Raw genomic sequence first — 16,946 nt, forward strand, 5'->3', positions numbered from 1 at the left:
ACTACATCACAGAAACAACTGAAACAAAGATCTAAAAGCAGTTTAGCAACAAACTTTGTGAAAAATAATATTTGTGTCATGATCAAAACTTTTGGCCACGACTGTAGACTGTGTGACACCTGAAAACCCCATAATAGTGAGGGGACACGACCACCGGCTCCCTGCACTTAATACGGAGGGAGTCAGGGTCACCTAGAATCAAGCCAGCAAGAAAACACAATACATGAAAGGACTTATCTGAACAAGCAGCAACCGAAGTCTCCCGCAGTGAACACTTCAATCCAGGAAGTAGTATAAACCGCAAAGTGAGGCAGTATGGGAGGGAATATAAAGGAAAGAGGATTAGTCTAAATAGGTGACACCTGGGAGAAGGAAATGAGATGACAAAACAAAGAACATCATGCAAGAGGCAGAAAAGGATGTCTGTCAGACCTTCTCACAGAAGTGGCGGTGACATAACATCGGCCGCTGGAACCCACATCCTCACCTCTGATCCGTAACCTTTCCAGTGGAAGAGATACTGGATGGATCCACAGAGAACTCAGGAGTCCACAATCCTGTTGATTTGAAATTCTAAATTACCATCCACCATGACAGGGGCAGGAGGCAAGGAGGACAGCTCAACAGGTTCGACACATTTCTTCAACAACGACTTATCAAACACGTTATGAATTTTCAAAGCTTGAGGAAGTTCAAGACGGAAGGCTACAGGGTTAACAATGGTAGTGATCTTATATGGACCAATAAATCTTGGGCCCAACTTCCAAGAAGGTACCTTAAGTTTAATGTTTCTTGTGGACAGCCACACAGAATCACCCACTCTCAGGTCCGGACCATTCATATGTCTCCTTTCAGCCACACGCTTATACCTGTTGCCCATCTTTTTCAGGTTATTTTGAATTTTCCGCCAAATCGAAAACAAAGAAGAAGAAAATCGTTCCTCCTCAGAAATACCGGAAATTTGAGAACCAGAAAATGTGCCAAACTGCAGATGGAACCCATATGCCCCAAAAAACGGCGACTTATCAATGGACTCCCGCCTACGGTTATTAATGGCAAACTCAGCTAACGACAAAAATAAAGACCACTCCTCCTGGTTCTCTGAAACAAAACATCTCAAGTAAGTCTCCAGATTCTGATTAATGCACTCCGTCTGTCTGTTTGACTGAGGATGAAAATTCCGAATAAAAGGACAATTTTACCCCCAGTCGAGTACAGAACGCTTTCCAGAATCTGGAAACAAACTGAGTCCCCCGATCAGGCACCACATCAGAGGGAATGCCATGTAGTTTCACAATGTTATCGACAAACACCTGCGCAAGAGTTTTGGCATTAGGTAGAGCAGGCAATGGTATAAAATGCGCCATTTTGCTAAAACGATCAACTACCACCAGGATCACGCTTTTTCCTGAAGAATTCGGTAAATCTGTGATAAAGTCCATGGACAAATGAGTCCAAGGTCTGGACGGGATGGGCAGAGAAGAAGATATCCAGAAGGCCGAGTATGTGTCACCTTAGCACGAGCACAGGTACAACAGGCTGGCACATAGTCTTTAACACACTTATGCAACCCTGGCCACCAAAATCTATGAGAGATTAGATCGACAGTAGATCTGTTCCCAGGGTGTCCAGCCAACACAGTACAGTGATGTTCCTCAAATTCCTTGTGACGTAATTCTGAGGAAACAAACAATTTCCCTGGAGGACAAGCGTCTGGTGCATCCTCCTGTGCCCCCAGCACCTTAGCCCTAAGATCAGGATATAGGGCTAATATGACTACCCCTTCAGACAAAATAGGACTAGGATTTTTAATTACCGTAATAGGATGAATTGCTCCTTCCAACCAATGGCGACATTCCTCAAAAGCCAACTTAAAGAGGACCTTTCACTAGAATAAAAAATCTAAACTAAGCATACAGACATGGAGAGCGGTGCCCAGGGATCTCCCTGCACTTACTATTATTCCTGGGTGCTGCTCCGTTCTCCCGGTATAAACTCCGGTATCTTCATATGTTCGGCTCAACTGGGTGGAGCCTGCCGGCGTCTCCTTCTCCCAGGCTGTAGCGCTGGCCAATTGCAGCTCTCAGCTCATAGCCTGAGAAAAAAAAACAACAAGAGGAGACCACCGACTGCAGAGAGAGGAGCGGACCTCCACTAATGGCCGAGCTGTGAGAGCAGAGAAGAGCACTGCCCCCAACAGAGAGATGGAGGATGAGACCACCGACTGCAGAGAGAGAAGCGGACCTCCACTAATGGCGGAGCTGTGAGAGCGGAGAAGAGCACTGCCCCCAACAGAGAGTTGGAGGAGGAGACCACCGACTGCAGAGAGAGGAGCGGACCTCCACTAATGGCCGAGCTATGAGAGCAGAGAAGAGCACTGCCCCCAACAGAGAGATGGAGGAGGAGACCACCGACTGCAGAGAGAGGAGCGGACCTCCACTAATGGCCGAGCTATGAGAGCAGAGAAGAGCACTGCCCCCAACAGAGAGATGGAGGAGGAGATCACCGACTGCTGAGAGAGGAGCGGACCTCCACTAATGACTGAGCTGTGAGAGCAGAGAAGAGCACTGCCCCCAACAGAGAGATGGAGGAGGAGACCACCGACTGCAGAGAGAGGAGCGGACCTCCACTAATGGCCGAGCTGTGAGAGCGGAGAAGAGCACTGTCCCCAACACAGAGATGGAGGAGGAGACCACCGACTGCAGAGAGGAGCAGACCTCCACTAATGGCCGAGCTGTGAGAGCGGAGAAGAGCACTGCCCCCAACAGAGAGATGGAGGAGACCACCGACTGCAGAGAGGAGCAAACCTCCACTAATGGCCGAGCTATGAGAGCGGAGAAGAGCACTGCCCCCAACAGAGAGATGGAGGAGGAGACCACCAACTGTAGAGAGGAGCGGACCTCCACTAATGGCCGAGCTATGAGAGCGGAGAAGAGCACTGTCCCCAACACAGAGATGGAGGAGGAGACCACCGACTGCAGAGAGGAGCGGACCTCCACTAATGGCCGAGCTGTGAGAGGGGAGAAGAGCACTGCCCCCAACAGAGAGATGGAGGAGGAGACCACCGACTGCAGAGAGAGGAGTGGACCTCCACTAATGGCCGAGCTATGAGAGCGGAGAAGAGCACTGCCCCCAACAGAGAGATGGAGGAGGAGATCACCGACTGCTGAGAGAGGAGCGGACCTCCACTAATGGCCGAGCTGTGAGAGCGGAGAAGAGCACTGCCCCCAACAGAGAGATGGAGGAGGAGACCACCGACTGCAGAGAGAGGAGCGGACCTCCACTAATGACCGAGCTCTGAGAGCGGAGAAGAGCACTGCCCCCAACACAGAGATGGAGGAGGAGACCACCGACTGCAGAGAGAGGAGCGGACCTCCACTAATGGCCGAGCTGTGAGAGCAGAGAAGAGCACTGCCCCCAACAGAGAGATGGAGGAGGAGACCACCGACTGCAGAGAGAGGAGCGGACCTCCACTAATGGACGAGCTGTGAGAGCGGAGAAAAGCACTGCCCCCAACAGAGAGATGGAGGAGGAGACCACCGACTGCAGAGAGAGGAGCGGACCTCCACTAATGACCGAGCTCTGAGAGCGGAGAAGAGCACTGCCCCCAACACAGAGATGGAGGAGGAGACCACCGACTGCAGAGAGAGGAGCGGACCTCCACTAATGGCCGACCTGTGAGAGCAGAGAAGAGCACTGCCCCCAACAGAGAGATGGAGGAGGAGACCACCGACTGCAGAGAGAGGAGCGGACCTCCACTAATGGCCGAGCTGTGAGAGCAGAGAAGAGCACTGCCCCCAACAGAGAGATGGAGGAGGAGACCACCGACTGCAGAGAGAGGAGCGGACCTCCACTAATGGCCGAGCTATGAGAGCGGAGAAGAGCACTGCCCCCAACAGAGAGATGGAGGAGGAGATCACCGACTGCTGAGAGAGGAGCGGACCTCCACTAATGGCCGAGCTATGAGAGCAGAGAAGAGCACTGCCCCCAACAGAGAGATGGAGGAGGAGACCACCGACTGCAGAGAGAGGAGCGGACCTCAACTAATGGCCGAACTGTGAGAGCGGAGAAGAGCACTGCCCCAACAGAGAGATGGAGGAGGAGACCACCGACTGCAGAGAGAGGAGCGGACCTCCACTAATGGCCGAGCTGTGAGAGCGGAGAAGAGCACTGCCCCCAACACAGAGATGGAGGAGGAGACCACCGACTGCAGAGAGAGGAGCGGATCTCCACTAATGGCCGAGCTGTGAGAGCGGAGAAGAGCACTGCCCCCAACAGAGAGATGGAGGAGGAGACCACCGACTGCAGAGAGAGGAGCGGACCTCCACTAATGGCCGAGCTATGAGAGCGGAGAAGAGCACTGCCCCCAACAGAGAGATGGAGGAGGAGATCACCGACTGCTGAGAGAGGAGCGGACCTCCACTAATGGCCGAGCTGTGAGAGCGGAGAAAAGCACTGCCCCCAACAGAGAGATGGAGGAGGAGACCACAGACTGCAGAGAGGAGCGGACCTCTACTAATGGCCGAGCTGTGAGAGCAGAGAAGAGCACTGCCCCCAACAGAGAGATGGAGGAGGAGACCACCGACTGCAGAGAGAGGAGCGGACCTTCACTAATGGCCGAGCTGTGAGAGCAGAGAAGAGCACTGCCCCCAACACAGAGATGGAGGAGGAGACCACCGACTGCAGAGAGAGGAGCGGACCTTCACTAATGGCCGAGCTGTGAGAGCAGAGAAGAGCACTGGCCCCAACAGAGAGATGGAGGAGGAGACCCACCGACTGCAGAGAGAGGAGCGGACCTCTACTAATGGCCGAGCTGTGAGAGCAGAGAAGAGGACTGCCCCCAAGGGAGAGATGGAGGAGGAGACCACCGACTGCAGAGAGAGGGGGCCCTCAACTGACACCCATCATAGGACATTACAGAGAAGACTACAACTCCCAGCCTGTTATGTGATATCAGAGGGCATTATAGGAGGTAGAAGAGGTGAGGACTACAACTCCCAGCATGTCCAGCCTGTTATTATGTGATATCAGAGGACATTACAGGAGGAGGTAGGAGAGGACTACAACTCCCAGCAAGTCCAGCCTGTTAATATGTTATATCAGAGGACATTACAGGAGGAGGTAGAAGAGGACTACAACTCCCAGCATGTCCAGCCTGTTATTATGTGATATCAGAGGACATTACTGGAGGAGGTAGGAGAGGACTACAACTCCCAGCAAGTCCAGCCTGTTAATATGTTATATCAGAGGACATTACAGGAGGAGGTAGAAGAGGACTACAACTCCCAGCATCTTCAGCCTATTATGTGGTATCAGAGGATATTACAGGCTGAGATATAAAAATGGAGAGAACTACAACTCCCAGTCTCTGTGATATCAGAGGACCTTCTCTTTAATTCAAAGCCTCGTTACTTCAGGTCACATGACATCAGGGCCATTAATCCTCAGCACTACATCGCTCCCGCCCACATTTTCTGGGATCACATGATGGTGATGTCATCGCAGGTCCTTTAGCACCACCTGTCTGCACTGCTGAGCTCCGCCCCCTGCTCTGGTCACATGACAGTGACGTCACCGCAGGTCCTGAACTACCACCTGTCTGCACTGCCGAGCTCCGCCCACTTCTCTGGTCACATGACAGTGACGTCACCGCAGGTCCTGTTCAACCACCAGTCTGCACTGCTAAGCCCCGCCCCCTGCTCTGGTCTCACGACAGGGACGTCACCAAAGGTCATTCCTCATGGAGAAGCTGCCCCCGGCCGCCATGATGGAGGCTCCCCTCCCAGGTAACAGGACTGCTCCGGGCTGACTCTGCTGGATGTGCGGGGAGGTTCCCGGCCGCTCACTCTCGGCCGTGGTTCCGGGCACATCTCGGGTAGACCCAGTGGCGTAACTAGAACTGACTGGGCCCCACACCAAATTATTGAATGCCCCCCCCCCCCCCCCCCCCCCTCATGGGCCACTTCTTCACACACCCCCCCTCCCCCCATGCAAGCCCCGGTCCTGCAGCTAGTCACAATCCCTCCCTCAGAGCAGGCCCTGCTGCCACTTCGTCCGTTTCCCGCACGTACACTGCATATAATACTGTTGTGGGGGCCCTGTTACAGTCTCGTCCTCCTCTCAGGTGGCCCCTTCTGAGTTCAGGCCCCGCAGTAGCTGCTTCCACAGAACCGGCTGCATCCGTTTGAGCCGTTTCTGAGATCTGTTCTATCAGACGGAAAAAAGTACTAAAAACGGATCTCAGGGAGAAATGGCTCAAACGGATGCAGCAGGATCCACTTCTTTACAGGATCCTTTTGTTCTGTTCTTCTGACGGATCAGAAATGGAGATGTGAACTATTGCTGAATGCACAGAATAGAATAATATAACCAATTTCAGGCAAGTACAGGAGCAGCACCCGCTGGGCGGTGTATCCCCCTGTGCATCCTCCGTACGGGGCGGAGTGTATGGACACACAGACATTATACAGTTAGGCCTCCTTCTCATTTTCTGCATTGACATTTCCACCAAATGCCTCCACTGGTGAGAACTCGGTCCTGTTACATTATATACAGTATAATAGATGATAGATAATCACATACATAGACTTGCCTTTTATACAGGCTAGATGGATTTCTCAGGCTGTGGAGGAGCCAGAAGAGTTTCTAACCCCCCGAGCACATGGCTGGGGGTCTCCTCCTCAGAGAGCAGTGCAGGCCCTGGTCTGTCAGGGCGGTCACCACAGCCGGAGGGTCTGCTCTTCAATATGGCCGCCCGTTTAGGGAATGACGATGGGTGTAATGGCCGCCGTCCAGCCCCGGACGTTATACTGTATGGGGATCAGCCTCTCATGTGCCCCCAGCCTCTGATCAGCCTCTCATGTGCCCCCCAGCCTCTGATCAGCCTCTCATGTGCCCCCCAGCCTCTGATCAGCCTCTCATGTGCCCCCAGCCTCTGATCAGCCTCTCATGTGCCCCCCAGCCTCTGATCAGCCTCTCATGTGCCCCCAGCCTCTGATCAGCCTCTCATGTGCCCCCCAGCCTCTGATCAGCCTCTCATGTGCCCCCCAGCCTCTGATCAGCCTCTCATGTGCCCCCCAGCCTCTGATCAGCCTCTCACGTGCCCCCAGCCTCTGATCAGCCTCTCACGTGCCCCCCAGCCTCTGATCAGCCTCTCATGTGCCCCCCAGCCTCTGATCAGCCTCTCATGTGCCCCCCAGCCTCTGATCAGCCTCTCATGTGCCCCCCAGCCTCTGATCAGCCTCTCATGTGCCCCCAGACTCTGATCAGCCTCTCATGTGCCCCCCAGCCTCTGATCAGCCTCTCATGTGCCCCCAGCCTCTGATCAGCCTCTCATGTGCCCCCCAGCCTCTGATCAGCCTCTTATGTGCCCCCAAGCCTCTGATCAGCCTCTCATGTGCCCCCCAGCCTCTGATCAGCCTCTCATGTGCCCCCCAGCCTCTGATCAGCCTCTCATGTGCCCCCAGCCTCTGATCAGCCTCTCATGTGCCCCCAGACTCTGATCAGCCTCTCATGTGCCCCCCAGCCTCTGATCAGCCTCTCATGTGCCCCCCAGCCTCTGATCAGCCTCTCATGTGCCCCCCAGCCTCTGATCAGCCTCTCATGTGCCCCCAGACTCTGATCAGCCTCTCATGTGCCCCCAGACTCTGATCAGCCTCTCATGTGCCCCCAGCCTCTCATGTGCCCCCCAGCCTCTGATCAGCCTCTCATGTGCCCCCCAGCCTCTGATCAGCCTCTCATGTGCCCCCAGCCTCTGATCAGCCTCTCATGTGCCCCCCAGCCTCTGATCAGCCTCTCACGTGCCCCCAGCCTCTGATCAGCCTCTCACGTGCCCCCCAGCCTCTGATCAGCCTCTCACGTGCCCCCCAGCCTCTGATCAGCCTCTCATGTGCCCCCCAGCCTCTGATCAGCCTCTCATGTGCCCCCCAGCCTCTGATCAGCCTCTCATGTGCCCCCCAGCCTCTGATCAGCCTCTCATGTGCCCCCCAGCCTCTGATCAGCCTCTCATGTGCCCCCCAGCCTCTGATCAGCCTCTCATGTGCCCCCCAGCCTCTGATCAGCTTCTCATGTGCCCCCCAGCCTCTCATGTGCCCCCCAGCCTCTGATCAGCCTCTCATGTGCCCCCCAGCCTCTGATCAGCCTCTCATGTGCCCCCCAGCCTCTGATCAGCCTCTCATGTGCCCCCCAGCCTCTCATGTGCCCCCCAGCCTCTGATCAGCCTCTCATTTGCCACCCAGCCTCTGATCAGCCTCTCATGTGCCCCCCAGCCTCTGATCAGCCTCTCATTTGCCACCCAGCCTCTGATCAGCCTCTCATGTGCCCCCAGCCTCTGATCAGCCTCTCATGTGCCCCCCAGCCTCTGATCAGCCTCTCATGTGCCCCCCAGCCTCTCATGTGCCCCCCAGCCTCTGATCAGCCTCTCATTTGCCACCCAGCCTCTGATCAGCCTCTCATGTGCCCCCCAGCCTCTGATCAGCCTCTCATGTGCCCCCCAGCCTCTGATCAGCCTCTCATGTGCCCCCCAGCCTCTGATCAGCCTCTCATGTGCCCCCCAGCCTCTGATCAGCCTCTCATGTGCCCCCAGACTCTGATCAGCCTCTCATGTACCACCCAGCCTCTGATCAGCCTCTCATGTGCCCCCCAGCCTTTGATCAGCCTCTCATGTGCCCCCCAGCCTCTGATCAGCCTCTAATGTGCCCCCCAGCCTCTGATCAGCCTCTCATGTGCCCCCCAGCCTCTGATCAGCCTCTCATGTGCCCCCAGCCTCTGATCAGCCTCTCATGTGCCCCCCAGCCTCTGATCAGCCTCTCATGTGCCCCCCAGCCTCTCCCTCTTATCCGCGCGGGTGCAATGTGTGAGTTGAACGCATTGCACCCGCACTGAATCCGGACCCATTCATTTCTATGGGGCTGTGCACATGAGCGGTGAGTTTCACGCATCACTTGTGCGTTGCGTGAAAATCGCAGCATGTTCTATATTCTGAAGTTTTCACGCAACGCAGGCCCCATAGAAATAAATGGGGCTGTGTGAAAATCGTAAGCAAGTGCGGATGTTGTGCGATTTTCACGCACGGTTGCTAGGATGAAAGTCTAATCATGGTTATGAGGGAAAATCCTAGCATTCATAATACAGAAAGCATAGTAGAAGGTCAATTGAGGGTTAAAAAAAAAATTAAAAATTAACTCACCTCCTCCAATTGATCGCGTAGCTGCCGGTCTCCTGTTCTTTCTTCAGGACCTGTGGTGACATCACTGTGCTCATCACATGGTACATCACATGATCCATCACCATGGTAATGGACCATGTGATGAGCTCAGTGACGTCACCACAGGTCCTGAAGAAAGAACAGGAGACCGGCAGCTACGCGATCAATTGGAGGAGGTGAGTTAATTTTATTTATTTTTTTAACCCTCAATTGACCTACTAAGTATTCTGTATTATGAATGCTAGTATTTTCCCTCATAACCATGTTATAAGGGAAAATAATACTATTTACAGAATACTGAACTCTGAGAAGAGGTTCGGGTCTGGGTACCAAATATGCCGATTTTTCTCACGCGGGGAAAAATTACAAAACGCTTTGCACTCGCGGGGGAAAATTGCGCATGTTCCCGCAACGCACATGTGAAACCGAGCCTACGAGTTCAGGGAAAGGACGGGGAGGGATCATTCCGCAGGGTTCAGTCGGGGAGGAACAATCCTATTACACCTTGCTGCACTGACTGCGGAGCCAGATTGCGGTTATTCTGCACTGTATGATACCGCAGTAATCTGCTTGTGATCGGGGGGCAGGCGCTGTGATGCCGCCATTTACCGGGTGCATTAATAGGAACTATACCTACGTCCTATTAGCCGTCCTGCCGGGATTTTACATTATTTTACTTTTCTGGGGTTTATTAATAGGGAGGGGGAGAAAATATACGTGATAATTGCCGTTCAGCGGTGAAGTTACGTTGTACTACAGCCATTTACCGGGTGATTTAACCCTTTCAGTACTGGGCCACGTTTCACCTTAAATCCCAGGCCGAGTTTTGACCTGCGTCCCTTCATGCGGTAATAACCCTGGAACACTTTTACTTATCCGGGCCGTTCGGAAATTGGGACACATTGTGGTAAATCTGAGCCGATATATTTCACCTTTACTCATAAAATAATCCAAAAATGTTAGAAAATTTTAATTTTGCTACTTTCAGGCTACTTTCACACTAGCGTTACCATTTTCCGGTATTGAGATCCGTCATAGGGGCTCAATACCGGAAATAAAAAGCTTCCGTTTTGTCTCCATTCATTGTCAATAGGGACAAAGAACGTAACTGAACAAAACAGGACGCTCCAATATGCGTTCCGTTCTCGTACCGGAGAGCAGCGTGATACCCATTACTCTGATTCTGCCGTTTACAGAAATAACCCGTATGTGGCGGTAAACTGCTCTATGGGCACGTGGCAGGGGTCTGAAGGGAAGGAGCGCCACATGGATTTTAGAGGCAGATTTCGCTAGAATGGTTTTCAGGCACCATTTTGTATTTGAAGAGACCCTGACGTACCCTACAGGGGAAACCCTCAACAAGTGACCCCATTTTGGAAATTACACCCCTTGAAGAATAAGGCCTCCTTCTCATGGGCGTCCCGGATTTGCTCCGGATGCGTCACGTGTGCATTGTGGGAAACCCGCACGCGATTGAGCGCGCTATTTCAGTCAGGTTTGATTGCGTTGCGTCGTTCTCTTTTTTCCCCGCACAAGTGCAATGTATTTTGCACGCGCGTGATAACAAAGTGAATGTGGTACCCGGACCCGGACTTCTTCACTGAGGTTCAGGTTTGGGAGCGGTGTTGTGTTATAATGGAAAATAATAGCATTCTTCATACAGAACGCTTAGTAAAATGTGCCTTATAGGGTTAAAAAATAATAAAAAAATTAACTCACCTCATCCTCTTGTTTGCACAGCCGGCATCGTCTTCTTTCAGGACCTGCAAAAGGACCTTTGATGAGATAAAGATCCTTCTATCTTCATTCAGCAGGACCTGCGCTGACGTAATTACCACGTAGTGAGCGCGGTGAGGTCAGCGCAGGTCCTGCTGAATGAAGATAGAAGGATCTCTATGTCATCAAAGGTCCTTCTGCAGGTCCTGAAAGAAGAAGAAAGAAGACAATGCCGGCTGTGCAAACAAGAGGATGAGGTGAGTTAATTTATTTTTATTTTTTTAACCCCTTAAGCCACCATGTTATAAGGGAAAATAATGCAGTGATTAGACTTTAATGGGGTCCGGGGTTGCTCATCCCTATCATCTCTTAGCAACCATGCGTGAAAATCGCACCACATCCGCACTTTTTTGCTGCTGACTGCCCATAGACTTCCAGGCTGCTGACTGCCAGACCCCAATCACCAGGACACTCGGAGGGCAGCGGGGTGAACTCCACCCTAATCCACCCGCAGGTTCCTGCTCTCCGTTCAGCGCTCAGTATTGTATTCAGTCTGTGTGTTATCTCCTATAGGTTCTGACTCCAGGAGGAGAAGTCCCCCCGAGAGATGTCCCCGTCCTCTGTATTCCCAGGACTGTCCAGAGGAGAAGCTCCCAGAGAACCATCAGGTAGATGGAGCTGAAGTCTCCCCAGAATCTGACCAGAAAGAGATTGAAACAAAGACCATTTTACATTTCTCTTCTTCAGGATGAAAATCTGATGGATATTAAGGCTGAGGTTAAAGATGAAGAAGAAGAGGAGACGGATTTATGGGGCGATCAGCAGGGTAAGGAGGGGGGCTGTCATGGGTCACCTGGATACTACTCCCATCATCTCATCATCACATGTAGTAATCTCTCCTGCCCCTGTGTGTTTCCTACAGATGGACTCATAGAAGGAAATCCCCCCGAGAGATGTCCCCGGCCTCTGTATTCCCAGGACTGTCCAGAGGAGAAGCTCCCAGAGAACCATCAGGTAGATGGAGCTGAGCCCTATACACATCTATATAGGGGGGTCCTGCAGTCATAGAGGGGTCATAGATGGTGGGGGTCTCTTATGTGGATCTGTTAGATTTCCCACCTCTCTGCTGTATTGTACTGAATTGTTACAGATGACAAATCAGGAGGAAGATGTGACTGATATTAAAGTGGAGGATGAAGAAGAGCGGATGATGGGCGATCCCCCGTGTAAGAGTGAGGTGGAGGAGGACATTCCAGTCCATGTGACCACAGGTATGGAATCATGAATGGATTCCGGATTCAGTGCGGGTGCAATGCGTTCACCTCACGTATTGCACCCGCGCTGAAAACTTGCCCGTGTGAAAGGGGCCTAACACGTTTCATGCTGGGACAGAAGCGGATGCAGTAGGTTCGCCCACAGTTTTTCTCTGGATCCCAGAAGAGGTGACAAGTTTATAAGTCTGAAAAAAGCCTCCGTCCATCCAGATCGGCCTGTTATCCTACCAAGTGGATCCAGAGGTAGGAAAATACCCTGTGAGGTAGAAGCCAATGTTCTTCACTTTAAGGGGAAAAATCCCTTCCTGACTCCAATCAGAATAACTCCCTGGATCTACGACCCCTCTCTAGTAGCCATAACCTGTAATATTATTACACTCCAGAAATACACCCAGGCCCCTCCTGAACTCTTATAGTGACTTCACCATCACCACCTCCTCAGGCAGAGAGTCCATAGTCTCACTGCTCTTACAGTAAAGAGTCCATAGTCTCACTGCTCTTACAGTAAAGAGTCCATAGTCTCACTGCTCTTACAGTAAAGAGTCCATAGTCTCACTGCTCTTACAGTAAAGAGTCCATAGTCTCACCGCTCTTACAGTAAAGAGTCCATAGTCTCACTGCTCTTACAGTATAGAGTCCATAGTCTCACTGCTCTTACAGTAAAGAGTCCATAGTCTCACTGCTCTTACAGTATAGAGTCCATAGTCTCACTGCTCTTACAGTATAAAGTCCATAGTCTCACTGCTCTTACAGTAAAGAGTCCATAGTCTCACTGCTCTTACAGTAAAGAGTCCATAGTCTCACTGCTCTTACAGTAAAGAGTCCACAGTCTCGCTGCTCTTACAGTAAAGAGTCCATAGTCTCACTGCTCTTACAGTAAAGAGTCCATAGTCTCACTGCTCTTACAGTAAAGAGTCCATAGTCTCGCTGCTCTTACAGTAAAGAGTCCATAGTCTCACTGCTCTTACAGTAAAGAGTCCATAGTCTCACTGCTCTTACAGTAAAGAGTCCATAGTCTCACTGCTCTTACAGTAAAGAGTCCATAGTCTCACTGCTCTTACAGTAAAGAGTCCATAGTCTCACTGCTCTTACAGTAAAGAGTCCATAGTCTCCCTGCTCTTACAGTAAAGAGTCCATAGTCTCACTGCTCTTACAGTAAAGAGTCCATAGTCTCACTGCTCTTACAGTAAAGAGTCCATAGTCTCACTGCTCTTACAGTAAAGAGTCCATAGTCTCACTGCTCTTACAGTAAAGAGTCCATAGTCTCACTGCTCTTACAGTATAGAGTCCATAGTCTCACTGCTCTTACAGTAAAGAGTCCATAGTCTCACTGCTCTTACAGTAAAGAGTCCATAGTCTCACTGCTCGTACAGTATAGGGTCCATAGTCTCACTGCTCTTACAGTAAAGAGTCCATAGTCTCACTGCTCTTACAGTATAGAGTCCATAGTCTCGCTACTCTTACAGTATAGAGTCCGCGGTCTCGCTGCTCTTACAGTAAAGAGTCCATAGTCTCCCTGCTCTTACAGTAAAGAGTCCGCAGTCTCACTGCTCTTACAGTAAAGAGTCCGCAGTCTCACTGCTCTTACAGTAAAGAGTCCATAGTCTCACTGCTCTTACAGTAAAGAGCCCATAGTCTCACTGCTCTTACAGTAAAGAGTCCATAGTCTCACTGCTCTTACAGTAAAGAGTCCATAGTCTCACTGCTCATACAGTAAAGAGTCCATAGTCTCACTGCTCTTACAGTATAGAGTCCATAGTCTCACTGCTCTTACAGTAAAGAGTCCATAGTCTCACTGCTCTTACAGTAAAGAGTCCATAGTCTCACTGCTCTTACAGTATAGAGTCCATAGTCTCACTGCTCTTACAGTATAGAGTCCATAGTCTCACTGCTCTTACAGTAAAGAGTCCATAGTCTCACTGCTCTTACAGTAAAGAGTCCATAGTCTCACTGCTCTTACAGTAAAGAGTCCATAGTCTCACTGCTCTTACAGTATAGAGTCCATAGTCTCACTGCTCTTACAGTAAAGAGTCCATAGTCTCACTGCTCTTACAGTAAAGAGTCCATAGTCTCACTGCTCTTACAGTAAAGAGTCCATAGTCTCACTGCTCTTACAGTATAGAGTCCATAGTCCCACTGCTCTTACAGTAGAGTCCATAGTCTCACTGCTCTTAGAGTATAGAGTCCATAGTCTCACTGCGCTTACAGTAAAGAGTCCATAGTCTCACTGCTCTTACAGTATAGAGTCCATAGTCTCACTGCTCTTACAGTAAAGAGTCCATAGTCTCACTGCTCTTAGAGTATAGAGTCCATAGTCTCACTGCTCTTACAGTAAAGAGTCCACAGTCTCACTGCTCTTACAGTAAAGAGTCCATAGTCTCACTGCTCTTACAGTAAAGAGTCCATAGTCTCCCTGCTCTTACAGTAAAGAGTCCATAGTCTCACTGCTCTTACAGTAAAGAGTCCATAGTCTCACTGCTCTTACAGTAAAGAGTCCATAGTCTCACTGCTCTTACAGTAAAGAGTCCATAGTCTCACTGCTCTTACAGTAAAGAGTCCATAGTCTCACTGCTCTTACAGTAAAGAGTCCATAGTCTCACTGCTCTTACAGTAAAGAGTCCATAGTCTCACTGCTCTTACAGTAAAGAGTCCATAGTCTCACTGCTCTTACAGTAAAGAGTCCACAGTCTCACTGCTCTTACAGTAAAGAGTCCATAGTCTCACTGCTCTTACAGTAAAGAGTCCATAGTCTCCCTGCTCTTACAGTAAAGAGTCCATAGTCTCACTGCTCTTACAGTAAAGAGTCCATAGTCTCACTGCTCTTACAGTAAAGAGTCCATAGTCTCACTGCTCTTACAGTAAAGAGTCCATAGTCTCACTGCTCTTACAGTAAAGAGTCCATAGTCTCACTGCTCTTACAGTAAAGAGTCCATAGTCTCACTGCTCTTACAGTAAAGAGTCCATAGTCTCACTGCTCTCACAGTTTATAAACTCTACAGTAGGAGAGATGAAGGGGGATGTGTGAGATGTATGTGAAATGCAGAAGTCATTATCGGGCACTTAAGCACTGATATCCGGGGGCTCTCGTCCTTCTATTGGGGTTCAGCCCTGATATCGGGGGGCGCTCTCGTCCTTCTATGGGGGTCACACTTTCCGAGGATTTTTTTTTCCATTTAAAGCAAAAAACTGAAGGGTCAGAAATTCTCCTGGAAACTATAAAATGTCCAGTGAATCTGCGGCTCATAAACTGCTGTTGGCTGCCCATAGACATCCAGGCTGCTGACTGCCACACACCAATCATCCAGATACTCACAGGGCAGCGGGGTGAACTCCACCCTAGTGCACACACAGGTTCCTGCTCTCCTCTGCCGCATTTCAGCGCTCAGTATTGTATTCAGTCTGTGTGTTATCTCCTATAGGTTCTGACTCCAGGAGGAGAAGTCCCCCCGAGAGATGTCCCCGTCCTCTGTATTCCCAGGACTGTCCAGAGGAGAAGCTCCCAGAGAACCATCAGGTAGATGGAGCTGAAGTCTCCCCAGAATCTGACCAGAAAGGGACTGAACCAAAGACCATTTTACATTTCTCTTCTTCAGGATGAAAATCTGATGGATATTAAGGCTGAGGTTAAAGATGAAGCAGAAGAGGAGACGGATTTATGGGGCGATCAGCAGGGTAAGGAGGGGGGCTGTCATGGGTCACCTGGATACTACTCCCATCATCTCATCATCACATGTAATAATCTCTCCTGTCCCTGTGTGTTTCCTACAGATGGACTCATAGAAGGAAATCCCCCCGAGAGATGTCCCCGTCCTCTGTATTCCCAGGACTGTCCAGAGGAGAAGCTCCCAGAGAACCATCAGGTAGATGGAGCTGAGCCCTATACACATCTATATAGGGGGGTCCCACAGTCATAGAGGGGTCATAGATGGTGGGGGTCTCTTATGTGGATCTGTTAGATTTCCCACCTGTCTGCTGTTTTGTCCTGAATTGTTACAGATGACAAATCAGGGGGAAGATGTGACTGATATTAAAGTGGAGGATGAAGAAGAGCGGATGATGGGCGATCCCCTGTGTAAGAGTGAGGTGGAGGAGGACATTCCAGTCCATGTGACCACAGGTATGGAATCATGAATGGATTCCGGATTCAGTGCGGGTGCAATGCGTTCACCTCACGTATTGCACCCGCGCTGAAAACTTGCCCGTGTGAAAGGGGCCTAACACGTTTCATGCTGGGACAGAAGCGGATGCAGTAAGTTCGCCCACAGTTTTTCTCTGGATCCCAGAACAGGTGACAAGTTTATAAGGCTGAAAAAAGCCTCCGTCCATCCAGATCGGCCTGTTATCCTGCAAGTGGATCCAGAGGAAGGAAAATACCCTGTGAGGTAGAAGAGACTGTGGACTCTATGGAGCTTCAGCCCTGATTATCGGGGGGGGTGCTCTCGTCCCTCTATGGGGGTCACACTTTCCGCGGATTTTTTTTTTCCATTAGAAGCAAAAAACTGAAGGCTCAGAAATTCTCCTGGAAACCATAAAATAGCAGATGAATCTGTGGCTCACAAACTTCTGCCGGTTGCCCATAGACTTCCAGGCTGCTGACTGCCAGACCCCAATCACCTGGACATTCAGAGGGCAGCGGGGTGAACTCCACCCTAATCCACCCGCAGGTTCCTGCTCTCCTCTGCTGCATTTCAGCGCTCAGTATTGTATTCAGTCTGTGTGTTATCTCTTATAGGTTCTGACTCCAGGAGGAG

General features: G+C 50.9%; 2 long non-coding RNA genes across 2 annotated transcripts; both read left to right on the top strand.

Annotated features, from left to right (window-relative positions):
* The first annotated feature begins 11,366 nt into the window (after positions 1-11,366).
* LOC120998400 lies at positions 11,367-11,881 on the top strand. Its single transcript, XR_005778345.1, has 3 exons — positions 11,367-11,589; positions 11,669-11,747; positions 11,844-11,881. It is a non-coding gene; the product is annotated as an uncharacterized LOC120998400 (long non-coding RNA).
* A 3-nt stretch (positions 11,882-11,884) lies between these two features.
* On the top strand, positions 11,885-16,002 carry LOC120998401. Its single transcript, XR_005778346.1, has 3 exons — positions 11,885-11,935; positions 15,789-15,867; positions 15,964-16,002. It is a non-coding gene; the product is annotated as an uncharacterized LOC120998401 (long non-coding RNA).
* Positions 16,003-16,946: the final 944 nt, after the last annotated feature.

Source organism: Bufo bufo, chromosome 4, assembly GCF_905171765.1.
Source record: "Bufo bufo chromosome 4, aBufBuf1.1, whole genome shotgun sequence".
NCBI lineage: Eukaryota > Metazoa > Chordata > Amphibia > Anura > Bufonidae > Bufo > Bufo bufo.